Source organism: Vulpes vulpes, chromosome 8 (genome assembly GCF_048418805.1).
Source record: "Vulpes vulpes isolate BD-2025 chromosome 8, VulVul3, whole genome shotgun sequence".
Lineage (NCBI taxonomy): Eukaryota > Metazoa > Chordata > Mammalia > Carnivora > Canidae > Vulpes > Vulpes vulpes.
Window position 1 is genome coordinate 6,600,894 of NC_132787.1, and position 16,916 is coordinate 6,617,809.

General features: G+C 37.7%; 1 pseudogene; it reads right to left on the minus strand.

Annotated features, from left to right (window-relative positions):
• Positions 1-3,726: 3,726 nt before the first annotated feature.
• On the minus strand, positions 3,727-16,703 carry LOC112921218 (non-histone chromosomal protein HMG-17 pseudogene; annotated as a pseudogene).
• Positions 16,704-16,916: the final 213 nt, after the last annotated feature.

Below are 16,916 nucleotides of genomic sequence, written 5' to 3' on the forward strand. Positions count from 1 at the left end.
TACAATTTAATGAACAACAGCAATAGATGTATAATCATTATCTAGGAAACAGATATGGCAATTATCTTCCCTCCCCAAAGTCCTCCACTGCCACACTCTCTCCCTCCTATGGGAACCCCCTATCTTGATTGCCATGATAATAATTTTCACTTTCCTATATAGTTTATCACATATTTACACATCTCTAAACAATATAGGGTGACTTTGCCTATTTTCAAACATTATGTATATGGAATCATAATGACGTTATTCTCTTGAAGTTTATATGAATGGAATCACACTATTTTTTAGTGTTTTATGTCCTTTTTTCAAACCATTAAATTTGTAAACGTTATCAATGTTCTTGAGGTACCTGTGCTTCATCATTTTCATTGTTCTTCTCTATTCCATTATATGAATATACCGCAATGCATAAATATCTGTTTTACAGTTGCATTCTACTGTTGATGGACAGTTCAGTTGTTTTCAAATTTAGGTTATTACTAGCAATACTGCTATGAATATTCTAGTACATATCTCTCGGTATGCATAACAAGCCTTTCTAAAGTAGAATTTTCCAGAAGTTTATACATAGGGGTGGATTTGCTGGTCATAGGGTATGTTTATCTTCAGCGCTACTAGAACACATCAAATTGCTTTCAAAAGTGGTTGTAATAATTCATACTCCATCAGCATGGCAAAAGTTCTCATTACCCTATATTCTCTCCAATACCTGGTATGTCAAACTTCTATTTATTATCTTCTCTGATACAATCCCAAGTACCTAGAACACTGCCTGTCTCATAATAAGCATGCATTAAATATTTGTTGAGTAAATTCACATTTTTTAATTTCCAAACATGAGAATTTTCTGGTTGTCTTTTTATTATTGATTAATAGCTTAAATTCACTGTAGTTGAAGAATACTTCCTGTTCAGTATCAACTTTTCAAAATTTGTTGAAATCTGCCTAATATACAAGTCTTTATTTATAATCATTATATATATATAAATGAAAGAATATATATTTTGCATTTTTTGTTTTTTTGGTTTTTTTTAAGATTTTGTTTATTCATGAAAGACAGAGAGAGAGAGAGAGAGAGAGAGAGAAGCAGAGTCACAGGCAGAGGGAGAAGCAGGCTCCATGCAGGGAGCCTGATGTGGGACTCAATCCTGGGTCTCCAGGATCAGGCCCTGGGCTGAAGGTGGCACTAAACCGCTGAGCCATCGAGGCTGCCCATATTTTGCATTTTTTTGGATGTAAGTTTTAGATATATTAGTATAAATTTTTAAACAAATTTATAAACTGTTTATAAAATTTTTCTATATCCTAAGTGATTTTTCTACTTATATTACAAATTACCAACAAGTTGCTATTATAATCTTATACTATATTTGTGGATTTATCCTTCTGATAATTTTTTTCTATTTTTTACATATTCTGATGCTGTTATAAGTGTAATCTAAATTTTTTAATTGTCATAACTCCTAGTTAATTGAATATTCTTCATTATTAGATTGTTTTCTTATTCTTTTGTCTTAAATTTTGACTGACATTAATATAGCTGCACCTGCTTCCTTTTGAATGGGGTGCATGATGTATCCCTTTCCATTCATCTACTTTCAGCCTGTTTCCTTAAGTTTTAAGTATATTTCTGGTAGATTGAATATAGTCAGATTTTGTTTTGTTTTCCTTTTTATCCAATTTGGCAGCCTTTGTCTTTTATCTAGAACATTTAGTCTAATTATATTTAATATCAATACATTAATATTTGGATTTAAACTGTATTTGTAAAAAAAAATAAACTGTATTTGTAGATTTATCTATTTCTCATTTCTATTAGATTTTGCTTCCTACATTTTGAAACTATTAGGTGTTTGACAATTTAGGATTAGGGTGTCCTTTTGCTGAATTGGCAACTTTATCACTATGAAATGGCTTTTCTTTATTCCTGGTAATATCCATTGCTTCAACATTTATTTAGTCTGATGTTAATGAAGCCATTTCAGCTTTTTTTGTTAGTGTTTTCCTGGCATAGCTTTTCCATTTTTTTCCTTTTATGTCTTTATATTTAGAATATGCTTAGGTCTTACTTTTTATCTAACCTAACCGTCTCTACATTTAATTGGGATATTTAGACTACTTACATTTTTTATAATTATTGATAAGATTGGTTTTCTTTTTTTTTAATTTCTTTATTCATAGAGACACAGCTAGAGAGAGAGGCAGAGACACAGGCAGAGGGAGAAGCAGGCACCATGCAGGTAGCCCGATGTGGGACTCGATTCCGGGTCTCCAGGATCAGGCCCTGGGCTGCAGGTGGCGCTAAACCGCTGCACCACCGGGGCTGCCCGAGATTGGTCTTCAATCTATCATCTTGCTGTTTGTTTTGTTTGTCCCATCTGTTCTGTTTCTTTTTTCTTTTTTTTTTTTTTTAAGATTTTATTTATTTATTCATGATAGAGAGAGAGAGAGAGAGGCAGAGACACAGGCAGAGGGAGAAGCAGGGAGCCCAACGTGGGACTCGATCCTGGGACTCCAGGATCACACCCTGGACCAAAGGCAGGTGCCAAACCGCTGAGCCACCCAGGGATCCCCCTGTTTCCTTTTTCTTATTTCTATTCCAGTGTTTGCATTAATTGGATTTTTAAATGATTACTTTTTACCTGTAGGATTATTAGCTCTTCCTCTTTTCATTCTCTTTTCTTTCTTTTGCTCTGTTGTCGTTAGTATTGCTTTAAAACAGTTCTTTCCAAAATTTCTTTTTTTTTTTTTAAAGATTTTATTTATTCATGAGAAACACAGAGAAGCAGAGACATAGGCAGAGGGAGAAGCAGACTCCCTGCAGGGAGCTTGATGCGGAATTCCATCCCAGGACCCTGGGATCATGATCTGAGCCAAAGGCTGACACTCAACCACTGAGCCACCCAGGTGCCCTCCAAAATAATTTTCTGCAATGATGGAATTGTTCTAATTTGCACTGCTCAGTATGGTAACTACTAGCCACATATGGATATTGAATACTTTAAATGTGGCTGGTATGACTAAAAAACTAAATTTTTAATTTTCTCAAATTTTAATTTAAATAGCCACATGTAGCAACCAGCTACTGTGTGAGATGGTGGAGCTACAGAGTTTGTAATAGACACTTCAGTTTAGCATAGCCAACCTTCAAATAGTATAACATTTTTCATTTCCTTCCTCCCTTATATCCTTGTGTTTTTGTTGTCATATATCACTTCTACATATGCTAAAATCTCAAGTGAGCTTTTATTACTTTTACTGTAGTCATTTATCTTTTCAAGAGACTAATACGTGGGAAAAATATTCTTTGTATTTTACCTACATTTTATCACTTCTCACACTCTATTCCTTTGTGTTGATCCAAATTTTCATGTTTTTTTTTCTTCTGCCTGAAGAGCTTCCTTATAACATTTTATCTTTTGCTTGTTTAAAATAGTCTTTATTTTCCCTTTGTTTTTGAAAGATATTTTTCCTGAGTAAAAACTTCTGGGTTGATCTTATCTTCTGTCTTGCGTAGCTTTTATAAGAAATCTGGTGCTATTTTCTTTGTTCCTCTATAGCAGAATGGCGAACTTTTTGGGAAAGATAGTAAATCCTTTAGGCTTTGCAAATCATAAAAGCCTTTTAGGCTGTTGCAACTACTCAACTCTGCCAAGGGCTAGCAGCCCTAGCAAATACATAAATGAGTTTGTGGGGCTGTGTTCTTTTTTTTTTTTTTCCAAGCCAAACTGTATCCAGCTTTATTAAAGATACTTTTCATAAACAATCATGGTATTTCAGGCAGGACATGGGCGGACGATCGTTAACAGTATACAACAACTTTCAAACTCCCTTCTTCAATGGACTACCAAAATCAGAAAGCCACTATAAAACCCAATGAAGTCTTCATGTGATGCTCTGAACAGGGAAAGTTTAGAGTGAGGGTTGACAGTTCACATTTAGCATGTTGTTTAACAACTTTTCACAAGCCGACCCTGACTTTCAGGAAATGAAATGAAAATGGCAGAATTACCAATCTGAAGATCCACAAGCTAAAAAAAGGAACTCTTTTGAGGGACGCCATCTCAGTGGTGACACCGTAAAGTCCAGATTGCCTGACATACTGGGAACCATTTCATGGGATCAGGTTCCAACAGGTCTCTGGGCTTAAGGGAGTCAAGTCTATGTTGAAGGCAGAGAGGGAGAAGAGGACATAAAAAAATGAATTTTAGTTTTTCCACATCACCAAGGTGGCTCATGTGTGTCAACATCAAGGAATCCCTCCTCCTGGGAGCCAAGAGGAAGTTTCTCAAAACTAGAAGGGGAAGGTGTTTTTCCCTCTTGTTATCAATCTAGCTTCGGAGATATTCTATTAGTGACATATGCCCTTCCCCCAAAACAACAATGAAGTGTTCCGTGTGCTAACAACATAGCTTTTAAAAAAAAAGGTAAAACAAAATTCTGCATTTTTATAAAACTTGATAAAAAATAGTATTTCAAACTGTACAGTCACCAGAAGTACACAGTTATCAAAAATGCACACACTTCACTTGGCATCTCCAGCACCTTCAGCTTTCTGTGCCTGGTCTCTTTTGGCATCTCCATTTTCTGCAGGTTGTTTCCATCCTTGCCAGCATCAGCTTTCCCCTTTTTCCCTTTGGGTACCTTCTCTCCCTTCTTTGCAGGGGCCTTTTTAGGCTTGGGCTCTGGCTTTGGAGGAGCAGGTTTAGCAGATAACCTTGCAGATCTTCTCTGTGGCTCATCCTTCACCTTGGCTTGATCTCCTTTAGCATCCCCTTCAGCCTTTCTCTTGGGCAATGGTGGCAACCGCGGCGGGACGTAAGCGCTGGACGCGGGGATGCGGGGCGGGACGCGGGCTTTGGCCGGTCCGGGGGTCGTTCTCGCCTCCTCTTCTTCACACTGCTCCGTGGGGCTGTGTTCTAACTAAATTTTACTTACAGAAACAAGCAGGAGGCCAGATTTGTCCCATGGGCCATAGTTTGCCAATCCTTGCTCTATATGTAATGTGTCTTTTTTTATCTGGCTACTTTTAGAAATTTTTTCTTTACCCTTGGTTTTTAGCAGTTTGATTAGGATGTGCCTTGGCATGTTTTCTTTAAGTTTATTCTGACTAGATTTCAGAAGTTTCAAATTTGGAAATGTTTTAGCCATTACTTTTTGTTTGAATATATTTTTAGCCCCCAATTCCTGAAACTTCAGTTGCATGTGTGTTAAACTGCTTGATATATTTCACAGATCACTTTTGCTCTGATCCTTTCTTTTTTCTCTCTCTATACTTCATTTTAAATAGTTCCTATTTCCAGGCCTTTAAGCTCTCTAATCTTTTCTTCTGTAGTTTATAATTTACTATATTTCCTCCTGTGAAAATTTTTAAAAATTTAAAATTTGATAATTATGATTCTGTTCAATATTAAACTTTAACATATGTGCCACAGTATCAAGATATTATTTGACTCACAATAATATTTTACATGTTTAAATTCAATACAATCACTGAATAAAACTATTTAAACAATATAACTCTTCTTTGATAAAAGTGACTTTATATAAGAGGTTTGACTTCAAACTGTCTTACTAATCCACTCTTTGGCCTCTGTTATTCAGAGGCACATTTGAATGTGCCACATTGTAGGCACATTTCAACTCATTTTTTAATGAATATTTTGCAACAAGTTCCTGAACTTTTTCATTTCTTTTACACTTGTAGAAATTCTTCCAATTGCAGTAAACAATGATACTATTTCTTGTCTGATTAGATGGAATTCGTAAGTGGGCCCACTTTCTGCTATGATTGCTATCAGTTTCTCTGAAAAAGAGGACTTCGAAGCAGTGCCCAAACTCTGAGTCCGAATATTTTCCCACAGTTGACATTTAAACCAACAAACATAGTCCATAATTTTTGTAACATTTCTATAATGCAGTCTAAAGTCTTCCTTTAGTTAGTTTCCTCCTTTTTCTATTCCAAGCAAAATAATAATAATAATTCTTATAAAGTTGCAAATGAGTCCCATGTCAGGCTCCTTGCGTGGAGCCTGCTTCTGCCTCTGCCTGTGTCCCCGCCTCTCTCTCTCTCTCTCTCTCTCTCATGAATAAAATCTTTAGAAAAAAAATTATTTAACTTTATAAAATATTTCCAAGAGTAAATTTGTCTTCCAAATCTTAAACTTCATTTCCACTGAACAGTTGAAAATCTGGATGCTCAGAGAATAACTCTTTAGATAAAGGCCTTTAATTCTTTTAAGTAGAGAAAATATGAGTTCTTGAAAATTCCATGAAACACACTGGTGAAATTCTGTAATGCATGTCCCCATTTCTTTTCCAAACAGGTATACTGTGAAAACTATCTTGCACTCAGATGCACATTAATGCTTGCAGGCAGTCCAGATAGTAGTTTGTTAAATGCTTTCTTTCTTTCTTTCTTTCTTTCTTTCTTTCTTTCTTTCTTTCTTCTTTCTTTCTTTCTTTCTTCTTTCTTTCTTTCTTTCTTTCTTCTTTTTTTTTTCTTCTTTTTTTTTTTTACATGGAAACCATCTGTGAAAAATGTTCTCTTCACATTCCCCTTGGTCAGAAGCTAAAATATTTGAAGGGGTTTTTGTTTGCTTTTTAAGATTCTATTTATGTATTTGACAGAGACAGCACAAGCAGGGGGAATGGCAGGCAGAGAGAAAAGGAGAAGCAGGCTCCCCATGGAGCAGGGCATCTGGGATCATGACCTGAGTCAAAGGCATACACTTAACCCACTGAGCCACCCAAGAGCCCTAAAGGGTTTTAATCGTTTGTGACTTGAAACAGTTTTCTTCATGGGTGACGATATTCCCTACCTTCCAAGCATCTGGTCCCCTATAATTGTGTAATATTCAGAATTAAGAACAATTTACATATTCAGTGTCAAGGTGTTATATGTCATTAGCTTCACAGAAGTTGTGTGGAGAATCATCAGGCTCGGCCCCCTGAAGAACAATCTTCTATGATTCCTCATTCAAAGATTCATCCATAGCTCTACATCATTCAGCTTATTTATATTCTTCAGTGAAATTATTGCCTTCTTCAGAATACCTATAGCTTGCAGATTTAATTTAAACACTCAATTTTTAACTGATTTGATTTTACATTTTTATCACCTCTTGTATTGAACTTACTTGATTTATCCTATAATATACATAAAATATTTCATGATACCAGTATTGGTATTAACAATAAAACTACAGAATGACGTTTCAGAAGTCATGTGAAATAAATCTTGTCTGTGTGTGTGTTGGGTGGTGCTACCAATCACATGCTTAGGTTCATTTAATTTGTTTTCAGTTTGGAGGATTGCTCTTTTTTCCCTTTTTAATTTATTTTTTGAATATGTAAAATTATATGATTATAAATTCAAAACTACAAAAATTGGTGTACTCAGAGGAGTCTCTCTTCCTATCCTATCCCCTGATCCTCATTCCCCATCCCCACCTTCTATAAATAACCATTTTTATTAGTTTCTGGATTATTTTTTAATGTTTAATTTTGTACAAGAAGTAGCTACCACATATGCTGCTCTGCACCTTGCCTCACATAATTTTTTTTTAATTTTTTTTTTAATTTTTTTTTTAATTTTATTTATTTATGATAGGCACACAGTGAGAGAGAGAGAGAGGCAGAGACACAGGCAGAGGGAGAAGCAGGCTCCATGCACCAGGAGCCCGACGTGGGATTCGATCCCGGGTCTCCAGGATCGCGCCCTGGGCCAAAGGCAGGCGCCAAACCGCTGCGCCACCCAGGGATCCCCTCACATAATATTATTACGACAATCATTCTATAGCAATGCAAAGAAATATTCCCATATTGGTATGAGTATGTCTATTATATACTATAATTTATTTAACTATTGAGTTCCTCTCTCTAAATGGCATTTGGGATATTTATAGTCTTTTTCCACTAAAAATAATGCCACAGTGAATAACTTTGAGCATAGATCATTCCAAATTTGTGCAGACGTATTTTAGGATAGATTCCTAGAAAATGTACTCACTGGGCGAAAGGATGACTGCATCTATTTGTAATTTTGCTAGATAGTACCAAATTCCCCACCTTGGGGGCTGTATCATTCTACACTTCCACTGGTCCATATCAGTATGTGTCTTTCACCAGACTTTTGGCAACAGTGTGCTCTCAGACTTTTGGATTTTTGCCAACACAGTAAGAAATGCTATCTCAATGTAATGTAATTTCTTTTTCTTTCCCTTCCTTCCTTCCTTCCTTCCTTCCTTCCTTCCTTCCTTCCTTCCTTCTTCTCCTTCTTTTCTTTCTTTCTTTCTTTCTTTCTTTCTTTCTTTCTTTCTTTCTTTTTCTTTCTTTCTTTCTTTCTTTTCTTTCTTTCTTTTCTTTTCTTTTTTCTTTCTCTTTTCCTTCCTTCCTTCCTTCCTTCTTTCCTTTCTTTCTTTCTTTCTTTCTTTTTCTTTCTTTCCTTTCTTCTTTCTTTCTTTCAATATGTTTTACTACTTTAAGCATCTGCCTTCAGCTCAGGTCGTGATCTTGGGGTCTGATGTCCTGGGTCCTGAGATCAAGCCCCGTGTAGAGAGCCCTGGGTGGTGCCCTGATTAGGCCCCCTGCTCAGAAGGGAATCTGCCTCTGTTCCTACCCCTGAGCTAGTGTGCACTATATCTCTCAAATAAAAAAAAATCTTTAAAAAAAATCTATTTAACTAAAAAACAAAAAAACTTGTTGGAATTTTTACTGGAATTAAATTTACAAATTAAGGCATGTCTTTCATTTGTTCAAGTTTTGGTTTTCAGGGAATATGATAAAGCTTTCCTCATTGGTTTTTATATATTTCTTATTAACTTTATTCCTGGGGGCTTTGTAATTTGCTATTGCAAATGGGATTACAATGTTCTCTTCTACATTATTTTCTAACTGGTTCTTCCCTGTATGTATGAAGCCTACTGACATCTGTAAATTGCTTTTGTATCCTGCTACCTTACTGATTCATCTTTTTATTTTCAGCAATTTTCCTATTGTTTTGCTTTCATTTTCTAGATACACCATTACATTTTCTGCAATTCTCCTATATCTAATTGCTTTTTCTGTGTCAGAGCTGTGGCAAATACCGTCAATACCATGTTAGATGTTATAGTAATAGTGTGGACATCCTTGTTTTGTTTCAAACATTAGCAAGAATGCCTCCAGTGTTTTCCCATAAAAATAAGATACTGGGAAGCAAGATGCTTTATGATGTTAGGAAAATACTCTTCCTGTTTTGAAAATTATTTTTTGTTAGGAATACATCTTGAGTCTTCTTAGATATTTTTCTAGAATCTATGGAGATAATCATAAGACATCTCTTCTTATACATAATAATACTAATAAGTATACTAATGTATTTTCTAACATTGAACCATCTTGGCATGTCTAAAGCAATTTCCACTTGGTCATGACATATCATGCTATTTAATTCGATTTGCTAATATTTTATTTAGGATTTTTGCATTGATATTTGTGAATGAGATTCATCTGTAGCTTTCTCTTTTGTATAATCTTGTTTTTTTTTTCTTTTGTATAATCTTTATAACATTTTGGTTTCAATGTTCTATTATTTCACTAAAGATTTTTTGAAGTCCTTTTTCTGTGCATTAGAGTGGAGTTCGGATTATAGGTCTTTAAAGAATCCTATTTGAAACATCTTGGATAACTTTTAGGGATATTTTAAAAAATATCTATTCAGTACCCTAGTTGTTCTCAGCAGATGGCTGGTCTAAGTAATCTAATTCCTTTTTTTCCCTGAAGAAAAAAAATTCTACCTTTCTTTACTTCTCCTAATCCTTCAAGACTTTGGTCATTATAATTTTCTTTAAAAGATCTTCTCTGAGCCCCCAGGTTGTACTAAGATGTCTCTTTTCTGGGATTCTACTGGATGGCATTTATTCTTGCATAGCTGCATAATGTTGAAATGATGCATTAATATTATCATTATCTTTCATTAGTCAAAAGTTTTTGTGGACAGAAATCCTGTTTTGCCTCCACTTTAAAATTTCCAGTGTCTAGTGCTAAACACAGTGCCTGACATTTAGTAGGAGCCTTAATATTTAATGAACTGATCTTTGATCAGATTCCCCCCAACACACACACACACACACACACACACACACACACACACACAAGTTCTTACCTTTGTAAATGGCTCTTCAATTCATCTAGAAGCATACAGTAAAAATCTAAGAGTCATTTTTGGCAAACTCTACCACCTTATCTTCAGTTTGTAGTCAGTCACCAAGCCAATATTTTGATCAATTCTGATCTAAAATATTTCAAATTCACTCACTTCTCTCCCTTTATATGGCCCCCACCCTAGTCTATATCCCTATCACTTCTTACCCAGATCACTTAATTGCTGTTTTTCCTATTTTAATATCTGCTCCTATAACCCATTCCTCATCAAAAAGTCAAAGTGATCCTTTAAAAACACAGATGTGATTATATCACTTGTATAATACCTATCAATAACTTCCTATTCTTTTGGGGAAAAGTTTAGAATCCTTAGTATGTTCACTCAGACCTTGGCTGATCTGGAGCATCTGTACCTTTCTAACCATAACTTGTGCCCTTTGCCTCTTTATTATTCTGTCCTCATATTCTTCTTCCAACTACCTAAGCTTTTTCCCTCTCAGTCTTTGAATACTCTTGTCCGTTTGCTGGAGGGCCCACTCCCTAAACAGTTTTGATCTGGTTATATCCATTTGTTTTCCAAATCCGTACTCAAGGCCATTTTGCTTTACTTCCCAGTCTTATTGAGGCTCTCTACTGAATTGTCATATTATCCTCCATACTTTTCCTTTATAGAACTTATCACTAATGTGATTATTTGTGTGATTATCTAATGTTTATTTCTGACATTAACTATAATTTTCCTGGAGGATAATTTTGTGTGATTATCTAATGTTTATTTCTGACATTAACTATAATTTTCCTGGAGGCAAAATAATAATGATATTATTTTCAGCTGTAGCTTCAGCATCTATCATAAGGAACAGCACAGTAATGTAACTTAATAAGTATTTATTGAATGAATGGATGAATGATGGGTGAATGAACAAAGAACTAGTTCATTGAATTCCAAGCAAGAAGCCTAAGGAACAAATTCTCCATTTCCCCTCTAGGGGGAGACCTACTCCTACTAGATACTAGAAGTAGCATGGACCTCAAGAGAGCACAAAATCCTGAAATTAACAGTAAGCTTAAATCCCTAAAATTGATTCAGAGAATCCAATCATTCCTTGCTAGTAGAACTCTCCAGATCAGTCTAAACCACTCAATGGTACCAGACAAGTGAGCACTTCCTCTGTTAATTTCCCTTCCTTGAACAATCTTAAAATCCTTCCTGCTATAGTTTGTCTATTCCAGTCTTGGTTTGCTAGATGATTTAGCTGTAACTGCCCACATTCTTGGAAAAATAGTATCTATGTATATGTAATTTAAATATTATCATTAACATTTTTATTTGTATTTTTACTGCATCCCTCCCCCCACAAAATCCCTTAGGCATTCTTTCTCTACAAAGACTCAAAATGTTTTAAAATTGTTCTGATAGTGGAAAATATTGGTAACCTATAAGGCCAAAAAACAATAAAATATTGATGAAAAGCTAGTTTTCAAAAAATAGCGATTCATAGATTTCCCTGTGCCTCGGGGAAAGTTAAAAGGAAAAAGAAAAGAATAGAGTTTGAATATTGGGAGCATGTCTGCCTTTGAGCAGTTTCTGAAAGAAGTCCTTGTTTAATCCTGATGGCACATCTTGGGAGACTACCCCTGCTGCACATTAATGCTGTTCTTTTCTCTGCTGAACTACTTTCTCCAGGACAAAGTTTAAGTGTATAAAAAGTTTCAAGAGGCTTATATTTCCTGAACTTTTTTTTTTCCTTTGCTCTATTTCCAAAGCTCCTTTTCAAATTTCCTTTTAAATGCAATTTCTGACTTCTTTCCCAGGGTCAAGGAGCAATAGTACATAGAGGTATTCCACTATTCCCGTTTTGAGAGGTCAGTTCACTTTAGTTCAATTCTGTTTGCATGTATCTAATACCTGGTGTATGTTTGGAACTGTGCTACCGGGGGGGGGGGGGGTGAGTGCAGGAAATCTAAATCTCTGTCTTAGAGGTGCTTGCAGTGAAACTAGGAGGATTAGACAAATACAAAATATTACAAGGATGACATAGATAATAACCAGCATTTATATAGCTTACAAAACCACTTTTCACCAATGTGATCTAAGTTTTATGAAATTAGCTCTTAGGATAAGTGTTGCTACTCTCATCCTGCTGTACAGATCAATAAACTGACAGATAATGTAACTTGCTTAGGCAGAGTAACTAGAACTACTATCAGAACTAGAAACTTGGTCCCTAAGGTGTTTGCATATTATGTTGTTTCTAAAATAAGGGATATACAATAAACAATAACTTTAAAAATTGAAGAAATTCAAAGAGAAAATACACATATTAATGAAGCAAAGCTAATTTTCCGAACTAGTCTGACACTTAGATCCTATTTTTTCACCTTATCTTGTTAATTTTGACTGATCCCCTCTCTCTCCTTTCCTCTTAGGGTATCACAAACTTACTTTTGGTTCTTTCCTCCCTCTTTGGTGACAAAAGAACTCATTTGGGAGGAATCACTTCTCCCTTAAGTCATCTTTCTCTAGGAAGGGTGTCAGGAAAAATTTGCATCAACATTAGCTAAGTGGCCCCTGAGGAAAGATGAGTCCTTTTTAGACAGAAGAGTAATGGATAAGTTCTGGCCCGAAGCCAGACAACTGTTGTGAAAGGCTTCGGGTTACGACCTACAGAGGTTGCAAGACAGCATTCCTCTCCTCCAGTACATGGTCACTCTAGAGGACTGCACTCAGAATCAGGAAAGGGTTTGAAGCCAGCAGGTGAAGAAAGGAGTTTTTCCACTCCAAAAGAGTTGCACAAAAGCCTGTGGCTGTGAGGTAGCCCCAAAGCTCAAAAAGCAAGACACCCAGGTCTGTAACCTGGGACAGCTAACTGGCATCTACCCGGATCCTGGACACTAATATGTGTTGAACGGTGATGGCAGCAATCACTACAAGCAAAACATCATTATCAAATTTCTAGCTCAAGTTTGTGCCAAGGTCTGAAAATAGGAACACTAGTTGTACTGTCAGTCAACACCATCTAATGAACACTTCTTGAGAGCAGAACTGGAATCAGCAGGGGAGAGAAGAGAAAATAATGACCCTAAAAGTCTTATGAGAGACAAAATGTATGTAAAACAAGCAAAAAACAATTTACTTATAATCAAAGCACGAAGATCACAAATAACAAACTAAAATGTATAGAGATGGAGCTGGAATGTTGAATGCAAAATTCATTGGATGTGATCAAAATACCATTTTGTTTTTTGGCTTTTACTGTCTTTTAAATTTTGGCAGGGGACACTTGGGTGGCTCAGTCAGTTAAGTGTCCAACTCTTTTCAGCTCAGATCTCGATCTCAGGGTCATTAGTTCAAGCCCCACGTTGGGTTCCATGGTGGGTATGGAGCCTACTTTAAAAATATATTTTTAATATAAAAATATGGAGGGGATGATCTTCCCCTGCAATTTTTCCTGAGTGGGAAATTGGGCAGATTTCCTGACCTTTCGGTTCATTGTTTGATAACTGACGGTCCTTTATGTTAGTCACTTTAAGTCAAGAGAGTCTTGATTTGGTGATTAGAATGTTTCCAGTCCAGGATGTTAATCAAATACTTCAGTCTTCACTCTAAGGCACTAGTTTAAGGCTTCTCCTCCTCTCCCTTGTCTGCCCCACGTAAGGCCCCTTGTGACTGGCAGTTGCCTGCCTTCAGCTTTCTCCTTACCTCCTTCCCCAACTAGCTAACTGCTGTTTGACCTGCTGTGTAAAAGTGGGAAGCAGGGCAGCTAAGAGATATGATAGATCTGTACTACCCGGGTCTGGCAGATGATTTAAGTTGACTTTTTCTTGTAGGGTGCTTTTCAAGGTTCTTTGGAGATCCTATCATCAGAGACCTCTCACTTCAGTACTTTTGGCCTAAACAGATGACAATCTCTGTGTATTCCAGGATTCCTATGTTCATTCATTCCTAGCTTCTGGTCCCCAAGTCCCTCCACACCTCTAGACAGCCATATGAATAAACCAAAGGCAATGCCACGCTGACTGTCTTCCGTATGGCCCACATCCGGTCCTGGGAAACATTTACACATTTGTCATCCCTATCAACTCTGTGAATGTGCCAGATCCCAATGCATTCACCTCTGTTTGTAGCTACTGCCTTTAAATTATAGGCCAGTGCTGGTGCAGTTCTCTGTGTTTTACAACTATGAGAAACAATTGCCAACCTCCCTGGTCCCAGAGAAGGCCCTCTCTGGGCTGGAGGACAGGGATGCAGCACCATCACTAACTCTCCCTTTGGGTGGGAAGGGAGTGGGAACTGAAGAGCACAAACAAATTGCTCCTCAAGAAACCTCTTCACAGACCCTTCCTCTCTATATTCTCTCCATCTCACTGTGAAGTACAACTGTTCTTCAACATTGACTTTGAATGTAAAAACTTTGTTGAAATAATTAATCCTGAATTGCAACTGACGGTTTGCAAATCCATCTCCAACCCTTGGTAATAAGAGAATGTGTTTCTCCATCAGTCTTCCCTGCATTGTGAGCACAGGGCCTGGAACAAAGTGCCAGTAAATGTTTGATAAATGTACGAATGAATGGATCTGAAAACTCCTTTGGTTGTGCAGTGGATCCTCAGACACTATGAAATCATCTGCTTAGATGGCCTATGGGAGTCTCATTCTATATTTATAAGATGCTGGGAGTTTGCCAGAATTTATACACCCTATCATTTACCAATCAAGAACTTTTGAGAAACATGACAACCCGGGGAAAAATTCACAGTTTTTTCAAGGAATAAATGAATACATAAACACGAGATAGCTCAAGTTTTTAGAAAACTTACAGGATGTCAAAAATTTCCCTCCCAAACCGTGGGAACTGTGGGTATTGTCTGAATAGTTTATTAGGAAACCCTAAAGCTGTACAGAACAACAAAGAAAAAATGGATTTTTAAAATGTTTGACAAAATGTTAATATGTTAAATATGGATGACAGATAGGAGTTCATCGATACTATTCTCTCTAGTGTTTTTTAGTATGCTTGAACATTTATGTAACACAAATAACATTTAAAAGCTGAAGTTTGGAATCAGCCCTGTCTTTACCCTGCTTTAGAAAGGAAGCACCAGAGGAAGCAAAAATGGAACGGAAACTATGTCGACTTTGGCATCTTCTAATTAAGCCCTCGCAGGTCCCATTAATGTAGTAGTATTATGATAGCCACAAAGCTGTTCTTATCTGACAAGAGAGTAAAAAATTTTAGGAGCAAGAATCACACAGATTCAGAATTATAGAAATAGAAGGATATTCAGAGGTTATTTCAGCCAGTGCTCTCTTTACAAATGAGAACACTGATGCCCAAAGAAATGGGATGAAGTAACTGTCAATCTCAAAGCCAGAACAAAAGTTAGGTCTTCTGTACTTGTGTACTCTGGTTTCTCTCTCCACCTGAGTGGCATACGACTCTTTTAAATAAAAGCTGCCAAGGCAGGGAAACTCAGGTGCACTACTTGCACACGTTGCATCTTCTGACTCTATCATTTCTGCTGTGTCCACGTGGGGACCTCCTTCTTTTGTGCAGTGGGTTTTCCAACACAGAGTAGTGCTAGACTTAATAAAATGAAGGCTGTAGAGGCAGTCATCAACCCTTCAATAGGTCAACTGTCTGAAGCTTGTGCTCCACTTAGAGAAAGCTATGGGTGGTGCCAAGCAAAGCATCACCTTACTGGGCCTAGAGAGAGAGGGAGAGCTAGCACACCTTGGACCACTGTATCATGCAGTGGAATTTATTACACACCTGCCTCTCACCTCATTAATTCCCCCAGCCAAGTAGGATTCAAGGGGGATTCTAGGGAGAATGTACCGTTGGGGTATTAACAGGAGTCACACAGTTCTAGACACGGGGATGGGAGCTTGAGAGGTACTGACTGAAACAAGGTTAGATCTGACAAGACACGTAGTGCTTTGATTTTATCTATGATCTTCCCTGCTGGTGGCCAGGAAGGACGACTTAGGTTCACAGGATGAACTTGTGGATCAGCACCAACACCGGTATCTCTTGCCCTTGTGTTTGAAGGTTTAACACTCTCTAGGGCCCTAGAGAATAATACAGATTTCTGGTTTAGAAGCAATAGGTACAGAATCAAACTGTTTCCATTCGCTGAATTTGATCAAATGCCTTACAGTAGTTGTGGGGGGGGTGGGGGGGTGGGGCCTCCACATAATGTTCAGATTCCTTCAACATCTCCTAAACAAATCTATGAATTAAAAGCGCTGTAGTTAATAGGTAGCTGCAGCTTCCAGTCAACCCTAAGCCCTTCTTCCCGTAGAACCACCAATGACCAAAGCAGCCTTTAATCCAGAGTATGGAATCGGTGGCTCACGGGCTGACTGTTGCCTGCTTTCAAAATGATTCTTTTTAAAAGGCGTTGCCCATATTTGCAACCGGGGAGGGTTCACTCGTCTCAAAATCCGGACGACCTGGCCCTAGCAGCGTGGCAGGGGTGGAGGGCGCATCCCCGCACGGCAAGAGCGCTCCAAGTCCGCAGACAAGGCATGAGCTCCTCCAGTTCATCATCCCCTCGGTGGCGCTCACCACGTGGCCGGGCCCTGCTTTACGCTAAAACTCCTACGATTATGGGGCTCAGGACACGCTCTGGGGAGCAGGTGAGGGGCGCGGCCGGGCGGGCCACAGGCTGCGCGTCTCCCGGCGGCGGCGGCGGCGGCGGCGGCTCTGCGGGGAAGGCACCTCGCCGACAGGTGTGGGCTCCCCTCACGGCGGGGAGGGTGC